Here is a 9,562-nt window from a genome sequence, read left to right on the forward strand (position 1 = left end):
TTAGCCCATCTAAAATGCAATTTTTGATAGTTCATTCCACCAGATTATTGCATAAAAATCGCAGCATTATCGCTAGAAATTCGACTAACACTAGTACCTCAAATACTTAATAACGTTTAAACAAAGTTTACAGTAAACTCATTTCACTTTCAAACGTTGAAAGCGCAATTGCCATTGCCAAGAACATTGGTATGTGTGACTTAAAACGCACCGTGCCTATCCCCACCACTACGATCCAGACATCACTGTCTACCGGGCTGCCCGTGGCAATTAAGGTGGACCGCAGGAAAAGAGTTAGTGAGCTCCCTTTGTCAATGCTCAAATCGTGATTTTATTATTGACGCTCGAGGAAGCACAGAATTGGATCATAATTCAATTGTATAGCGACGGTGTAATAAGTCGGCAATCACTTAACTCGGTTTGCGACGTCGCAGACCTCCTGTCATACTTTATTTTTTAAACGGAAAACCACTCAACGGCAATTCTTTAAAACTGCCGTGATTTTTCTTCTCTGTGCGAAGAAAATTCTGCAAAAACTTGAAGGAATGATATCAATTTGTTCACCTTTAAGAAAATAATATAGAGGCGGAGATTTTCAGACACCGCAAACGAGATATTTGATTGCCGACTTTGACCGTCGATATAGGTTCAACAAACAATCTGCTGTTTCACTGACGAAAGCAAGTTCGGAAAATTTAAAGTTGAACTTATTTTTATCGGGCTGCAGTCGGTTTGAAATCGAAGTCGAAGTGACCTGATGATGATGATTAACATCGAAATAGCTATCGTCTGAAAACCGGATAAAAAGTGATCGGGAGAAAGGTAATTTCATCAACAAGTTCGGAAAAATAAATTAAGAAAAGAAAGGGGGAAAAAATCTCTCAAAATCTTTTGGGTGCAACAGCAACTGCACCCATTACGCGCCGCGCCGCTACTGATTTCTGAAACGGACTCCGTATTTCACCGCCGCACAGTGAATCGAGTCAATGGCAGAGGTCGGACATGATTTAAACAATTTTAAAAGCGTATATCTTCATAAATATGAAATTCTGATAATTTGAAAGTAGTATCATCGGTTTTCTCGTAAAATTTTCCACGAAAAACATCCCTTAAAGTTAAAATTAATCGTGACGAGATAAACGTAAGATATTACAATTTTTGTCAATTTCATGTCTTCTTCCACAGGCTCAGTCCACTGTGCGTCGCGTCGCCGCCGTCGGCAAAAATATGTTGCAGGTGGTATTTCAAATTTTCGCGGGTAAATTAGCTCGAATGCGGCAATCTGATTAGCGGAGAGATTTGGAGGGAAAAATTCAGATTCTGAACACCTGATTGGAGCAGGGAGAATACTGAGTCACACTGGTCACACACTATCACATGGCACATGCACATTCAGCACATTCTCAACAATAACAACGCAGAACGCGTAGAGCCGTGTGTACACAACGTGTATTTTCGAAATTCCTTTGCATTCTTATCGGCCAGTAATCAGTTTATCTAATTCATTCGGGTTTTCACGATCTCGTGGTCTTTTGACCCTTCCAGAATTTGCTTGATTCCTCCGTTTCTGTAAGTGCCGTTCAATTCCCGATCAACAACAATCTGATCCAAACTTCAGTTCAAGGTAGGTTGTATCATTTTCTACTTCCCTGAGAACGTACAGAGATTTTACATGACGTCGATAATGACGATCCTTTGTAATGCTAAGCATCACTGCTGGTAAGCATCGTGAAGGATCGTATTTCGATCTTAACCCCAATGGCTTACTGCCGCTCACCTGTCAAGCAAGAACATTGGATAACGTGACTCTGACAAGGCCTAAATTATTCATTTATCATACATGCCAACGCAGGTTTTAGTGCGGCTGACAGTAACTTCTGAGTTGTGAATCCCATTTTGTTGAAATCAGTCCAAGTAAAGCTAGTAAGTGTCGGTCATTCTCTCACATCACAGATGACTTAATAGGTAGCGAGCAGAATAGCTGGAGCTCCTTGATCACTCAGTCGTGTGCTGCTTACCTCTGGTTTCAATTTGACTGCGAATGATTTTTGGCATGTTACATTCCAAATCTGCCTGACTTATAAACTAACCAATAATTTTTCTCGGGCTTGCTGTCTGACAAGCACAATCAACTGCTTGACGCTTATACATTCTCGAAGCTTGCATCATTTGATCAAAAGTGAGGAAGTTGAGAGCTACTTACACACATATAAGTTGCTTTACAGCACTCCCTCGCGCTCTACGACTCCTAACGTCCACTGCTCTCTTTCAAACCACAAACCTTGAGGCATTGAGCACCTTAACATTTCCCTGAGAGCTACTTTCATCTTATAATACGGGCTTATAGTGACTGATCTCATCTCTTTTCAATTATATGTGAATGAAAAATCCAAACCCCAAGCAGGTTCCACCAAAATGACATCAATTTTTTGGCAGGAGTGTTGTCGAAGCATCCGCGATAAAAATGACCAGTGAAACAGTGTCAAAATGCCAGTTGAATAAATGAAATTTTTACTTTAAGTACTGTGTTTGATGTACTTACTGCTGATCGGTAAAATTTATGTGTTTACTTGGCATTTCGACACTGTTCCACTGGCCGGTTTTATCAGTGATATGAGATCCTAATATGGGCCCCAGCGAGTAGCTCAAAGTATAAGAAAATTGTATCGGTGGATTAATTTTGAAATGAACCATCCATTGAGTGGTCTATCTTCTTTAATTTTTTTCTAATCTGCGCACCCGGATGCCTTGAACCTTCTGTTTGGTGGTTTTAGTACCTAGTCACCTGCCTCAGTCTCGTGATGATCATCTTTCTATCCATACAGCGCACCGACCATGAAACTCCAAAATCATGTAGGTAACTGTAAGGAATAAAAGAACTGATTGAGTGTGAAAATGTTAAAGGAACAAGATTGGGGGATAAAGTGTGGCACGGTGCGTTTTAAACAATTTTAATGCGGTCAACATACCACCCGCGATTTTTTTGCGGAAATGTCAACTAGAAGGCCTACTGATTGAGGAACAACAAACCGCGAAATCTGTGATGGGGCCGTTTTTGAGAAAATGCGATTTTTCGCTTTTTTGGCGGGAATTTCGGGTCAAGGCGCTGAAAAAGTCAAGTTAGGCTGTTTTTGTAGTTCGTAAATGCATATCCTATACATTTTGAGTCAATCAAGTGCCAGTAGATAGCTATTCGTGCATATTGCCCAAAATTCATATCCTTAAATCCACGACTTTTGGGTTTTTGGGGGGTTAGTCAAGGAGAAATCCGAAAAAAAGAGGGTTAACCCGGAACAAATTGCTTAACAAACTTTTCCTACGTAAACTTCTTCAGTAGGTCCTATTGAACAACATACCAAAAGTTTACCACGGTTCGCTCCCGGAACACCCCCCCAAATTGCCTAAATTTCAAAATGGCGGCCATAATAAGGCCTCTGGGAGTTCGATTTTTTTAAAAATACGCATACAGTGTCATGTGAGGTGTCAATTCCTATGTAATTTAGGTCGTAGATTTCAAATATGAAGTAAAAAAAGTCCCTTGATCAAAAGGGGGTACCCCAAATCCAAGATGGCAGCCAATTTTGAAAGTCAAGAGGGTGGATTTTTAAAAAGTTCGCGTGATAAGGCAAGTGAGGTATCATTTCTTATGTAATTTTGGTCGTAGATTTCATTTATGAAGTCATAAAAGCCCTCAAGTCAAAGGGATTGCTCCAAATGCAAAGATGGCGGCCAGCTTTGAAAGGCAGGAGGGTGAATTTTTGAAATGTTTACGTGACATCCCTAGTAAAATAGAATCAACCTGACGTCAGGGTATGTTTCATAAACTACCCTGAGTCAGATTGATATCAGCCTGAATTAGTCTGACTCAGGGTAGTTTATGAAACGTCAGGTTGATTCTATTTTACTAGGGATGTCACGTAAACATTTCAAAAATTCACCCTCCTGCCTTTCAAAGCTGGCCGCCATCTTTGCATTTGGAGCAATCCCTTTGACTTGAGGGCTTTTATGACTTCATAAATGAAATCTACGACCAAAATTACATAAGAAATGATACCTCACTTGCCTTATCACGCGAACTTTTTAAAAATCCACCCTCTTGACTTTCAAAATTGGCTGCCATCTTGGATTTGGGGTACCCCCTTTTGATCAAGGGACTTTTTTTACTTCATATTTGAAATCTACGACCAAAATTACATAGGAATTTGACACCTCACATGACACTGTATGCGTATTTTTAAAAAAATCGAACTCCCAGAGGCCTTATTATGGCCGCCATTTTGAAATTTAGGCAATTTGGGGGGGTGTTCCGGGAGCGAACCGTGGTAAACTTTTGGTATGTTGTTCAATAGGACCTACTGAAGAAGTTTACGTAGGAAAAGTTTGTTCAGCAATTTGTTCCGGGTTAATCCTCTTTTTTTCGGATTTCTCCTTGACTAACCCCCCAAAAACCCAATAGTTGTGGATTTAAGGATATGAATTTTGGGCAATATGCACGAATAGCTATCTACTGGCACTTGATTGACTCAAAATGTATAGGATATGCATTTACGAACTACAAAAACAGCCTAACTTGACTTTTTCAGCGCCTTGACCCGAAATTCCCGCCAAAAAAGCGAAAAATCGCATTTTCTCAAAAACGGCCCCATCACAGATTTCGCGGTTTGTTGTTCCTCAATCAGTAGGCCTTCTAGTTGACATTTCCGCAAAAAAATCGCGGGTGGTATGTTGACCGCATTAAAATTGTTTAAAACGCACCGTGGTGGGCATATCAGGAAAAGGGATCGGTAGACAAAATGATTTTCTACAAAGGAGCGAGGGAGTATAATAAATTCAAGTGCTACAAATTAGAAGAATTGGGGCTGGGTGCGTTTAAGAGGAATTTGCTATTTAAATGGAGGGTGTATCAAAACGACAATTAGGGCGAAGGTAGATTATTGAGGGAGGCAGACAGGAAAGTAATCTAGTAAAGGATAAGATAGGCAAGAATAGAGCTGAATGGGATTAGCCGATAGGCTACTTGAAAAAAAAAAGAAAAAAAAAATTGTGTAAGACTACGACATGTAGACATTCTACCTGACTTTGGTTCAAGTTGACAGGTAACCATTTAAGTAATGTCATTCCTTGAAAACTTCCTTGATTTTTCTTCCCAGTGTAAAAAATAAGAACCTAAGTACTTAGGCTATCCTGTGAAAATTTTATGGAATGATTTTGATTCATCACCATGGATAAAATTAGGTATCTTTATATTTAAGATATGGGTTTGAAACACTGTAATCAAGACACGCAGTTTTAGAATCTATATAATAACCAATAAGGATACTCCCCTCATCTCTGAAATTTGCCTCCAAAATTCAGCCGGCCGGATTTTTTTTTTTTTGGGGGGGGGGGGGGCGGCACACATGGACCGCGGCCCATGGCGGCAAATTTTGAGATTTTTTTAAACACAGGTGTCAAATCACGAGAAAAGGCGACAAAATCTCTCATTTCCCGAGAGTATTAAAACTATAGTACCAAATTTCTAATTTTGTCGGCCTTTGGTGGTACAAGAGTTAGCCGCCTTAACTTTCGTTCAAAACGCCGAGAACTTATACCAGTGTGGACAGGAATTTCAAAAAAAAAAAGCTCCCATGACGAGTATGTAAACGCGTCTTATGCGACCCCCCCCCCCCCCCCCTTCAGCAGGTGACAAGAAAAAATACTCCTAATTCAATGGGATCTTTGCTTGAATCAAGAGGAAATCCGCTTAAATCAAGAGGCTCTTCTCTCGATTCAAGCGAAACTCCGATTGAATTAAGAGTATTTTTTCTTGTCAAACTTTTGAGAGTCTGGACCCTGGATCCAAGAGACGTTTTTTTGTAGTGGCTAGTGGACGAGTCAGCGTTCAGAGGCAGATAAATCCCCTTCAAAAGGGAGTGATACAATTTCACCTCCTAAGAGTCGAAATAGTTATCGTCACCGCGAGTTAAGGCGCTCTCGCGTTTTCGTTCCGGAAGGTGCTGTGCTGCTCGCTTCTCTAATGAAATCCACGTCTGCCGTGATAGCGAAGAGAGTAGTAAATGTCAAATTTTCGAAATCGAGCTTCCTTCAAAATTCTTCGAATCTCTTTTAGCTGAAATTACTGAGATAGCTAAAACAGCGAAATTCATCTTAATGGAGATGTTGCTTGTGTGAGGGATTTGCGATTTGACTGCTGTTTCTTTTGTAAAAGTTCGCGAGGAACACGATGGTGCCACTGGTTTTCTCTGAAATCTACTCCCAAGCTCAAAAAAAGCTCTCAAGGTGAGGCCCAAATGGCCGAGTATATCCCACCCTACCCTAAGAGTCCACCTCTACATCAAAACTAACTCTCCGTGCAAAGATAGGGAGCAAATACATTGACAGGGCTGCCACTTTATTTGAGGACTCCAAAACTGAAAACACGGCAACCCTGCTAATGTATTTGCTCCCTATCTTTGCATGACGAGTTTGTTTTGATGTAGAGGTGGACTCTCAGGGTAGGGTAGGTAGGGTGGGATATCCCCTCCATTTTGGCCTCACTTTGAGAGCTTTTTTTGAGCTTGGGAGATGATTTTAGAGAAAACTAGTGGACAATCGTGTATCTCGCGAACTTTTACATTAGAATCAATGGTCAAATCGCAAATTCTTCACACATGCAACATCTCCATTCTTGCCGTGTCTACCGGTCCATTAAATTCAACCCAGAGACCGTTGAAAAGCGGATCACTTCAAATCATCGGCGGAGCCTGCAAATTGGCAACATTGTTTTTTCCATTTAAACCTATGGAAATGTATCGATTCTTGGAGGGGCCAGGTGCTCCGACGAGAATCGATTATAACGTAAGTTTAAGCGGAGGGAATCCGGTGTTGCCAAATTGTTGGATCCGCCTCTGCTTCAAACCTTTGCCAGTGGCCCGATTATGGGGTTTTTCTCTTACTGAGATGTATTTTTCTGTAGACAGTCTTGAATGGCCTAAATTGGGAATCATGTCTTAATATTTTCTAATAAAGTTTTATTTCTTCTCATTTTGTTTAGGAGAATGTGAGATTTGCTCGCTCCTTGTTTCATTTGGGGCATTCCTTCAATTAAGGTAAGAAATTGCATGTTTTTTTTTGTCATTTTATTTTAAATTTTTTTCATTTGTTTGCACGTTTTCCCTCTCTAGGTAGGTGTAGAGCAGGGTCCACGTCGCACAGTAGATCGAGTCAGTGGGAAAGGTCGGACAAAATTAGGAAACTTTAAATGTTTATAACTCCGTTTATACAACATTTAGGGTTCCAAAATTGATTCTATTCTGCCGTGCTAAGGAAGAACGCCGTATGAAACCTCAAGCGTTGCCAAATTTCCTTCGATGAAACACGAATTTCCCGGTAAAATTATGAATATTTTTCTTCCAGTTTTTCAGATAATATTGTTCGTAATGTCACCTAAAGCTCCTGCAAATTTTAAGGAAAAATATTCCCAAAAATAAACATTTCATCGAGGGTTAGGCAACTATCGAATGTTCATCGGCGTTCCTCCTTAGCACGGCAGTATTGGTTTTCTCGTGAAATTTTCTTGCAGGAGCGCCCCTTCAAATTTAAAATGTGACGAAATAAACATAAATATTTGCAATATTAGTCCAAATAATGTCCGACCTCTCTAATTGACTCGATCCACTGTGCGTCGCCAGTTTTTCGTCCATGTCTCTGTGTGATATGATTCCTTGACTTAAAGACGATCATCAACCTCGGCTTGATTCTCGCAGATTTGTAGGTCCTTGAATGTATACTCGTTTCTCTAACCCTCTTAGTATTGTATTTGCTGGGTGTCTAATAGTCCGGGACTTCCGGAAAGTCCAGAAATAGTGCTGATTTTTCAAGGGCCGTCCGGAAGTACTAAAAAGTGCGGAAATTTCGTAAGAAGGTCCGGAATTTTTTCCTTCATATCACGCGTGTTTTTTTAATAAAGCCTGGAAAGTATGTAATCCCCTGCGCATCGATTCTCATAGAGCAGTATTTGCCTGTAACATAGCGATTGTGCACTGAAAAAAAATTCTCGGCGTTTTTACCAAGGTCCGTTGGTACCTTTCCCATCTCACTTGTTTTTTCCAATGATTGGTAATTTTACCAAGGCAGACTGGTAAGCTTACCTAAAAACGGGTATTTTTACTGTTTTTCAGTTAAGAATACCACTTTTATTGGTAATCAATTCCCGGTAACTTTGCCATTTTATCTCGGTAATTCTACCACAGTCGATAAAAAATATTGGCGTTTTTACCGAGGATCAGTAAAATTACCGAGGAAGTCAATAATTTTACCGAGATTTCTCGGTAAAATTTCCAATTCCATAAATGGTAATTTTACCAAGAAAAAAAACTGGGATCTAATAGAACCCTGAATTCGTAATTTTACCATTTTCTTAGTAAATCCACCGAGACTTTTTTTTCAGTGTGCAGTCGATTAATCTTCAAGCCACCAATGAAATATTGTATGGTTCAGGGCCGGATTTACCTACTTGCCGGCCATGGGCCGCCTTTATTTTGCCGCCCCCTTCTTATTCCTTTTGAAACATCAATAAAAGCCATCAAGTGAACGTGCCGGAGGGGAAGGGGTGCATAAGACACGTTTACTCGTGTTGGATACATTTTTTGCGAAAGCCCCATCAACACTACTAGCAAAATTTCATGGAACTTTGCGCGAAAGTTAAGTTCCGTAAACATATCTCTGTGTGGACAAAGCTTTCCATTTATAAGAAGTGAACGCAAAAATTATGAAAGAACAAACATAAATGTGGTTTAATAGTTTTAATGTCCGCCGCCGCGCATTGACCGCGCACTGTGTATCGCGCAATGCGTGAAGTATTCCTACAGCCTTGTAGGTGTTATGCGTTTCACGCTAACCACCGCTGACCGCACGGTTTGACGCAATGCGTGAAGTATTCGTGCAGTCTTGTTGGCGCTATGCGTTTCGCGCTGACCGCACTGTGTTTGACGGAATACGTGAAGTATTCATGAAGTCTTGTAGGCGCTAATATATGTTACATGCCGACCGCCGCGCCAAGGGCTTCTCCTTTACATCTCAAGTCCTCGTCATCATTGCTCTCTGGCGCCGCGCCGCTTCAGCCCAAATTCCGTGTTTGGTTTCTCTCTTAACTCGACTAATTAAAGGTGCAGTCTCTTGTATCACCGAAAGACGACAAAATTAGCAATTTACTAGTATACTCTCAAGAAAAAGAGATTCTGTCGCCTTTTCTTGTTGGTAATTTTTTTTCATACCTATATTTAAAAAAAATTGCAAAATTGAGGAAACGGGCTCAGTAGCGTCCGAGCGGAAAATTTAATCGAAAGAAGCCTCCGTTCTTTGTCAAATTGCCATGAATCATCCAAAAGACTCCTACTGAGAAATCGTTTTAATGATTAAAAATCGACCGATTTTATTTCAATCACATAATAAGGGTATTTTCCATTTTCATGTTAGGCCAGTGTGAGACAAGACTGCCGTACTGCCGTGCTAAGGAGAAACGCCGTATGAACATTCGAGAGTCGCCATAATTCCCTCCTCAAAATGTTTATTTTTGAGGAAA

General features: G+C 40.4%; 1 protein-coding gene across 3 annotated transcripts in view; it reads left to right on the forward strand.

Annotated features, from left to right (window-relative positions):
* The first annotated feature begins 1,388 nt into the window (after positions 1–1,388).
* Positions 1,389–9,562, forward strand: part of LOC109037008 (probable sodium/potassium/calcium exchanger CG1090) — a 131,143-nt gene continuing 122,969 nt past the window's right edge. Inside the window, exons 1-2 of one of the 3 annotated variants that reach the window (XM_072304047.1) lie at positions 1,389–1,624; positions 7,034–7,088. The gene's annotated coding sequence lies outside the window, so the exon portion shown is untranslated. The remainder of the gene's footprint in view (positions 1,625–7,033; positions 7,089–9,562) is intronic. The other 2 variants (XM_019051476.2, XM_019051473.2) reach the window with 2 other exon arrangements.

The sequence above is a fragment of the Bemisia tabaci genome, chromosome 9 (genome assembly GCF_918797505.1).
Source record: "Bemisia tabaci chromosome 9, PGI_BMITA_v3".
Taxonomy (NCBI): domain Eukaryota; kingdom Metazoa; phylum Arthropoda; class Insecta; order Hemiptera; family Aleyrodidae; genus Bemisia; species Bemisia tabaci.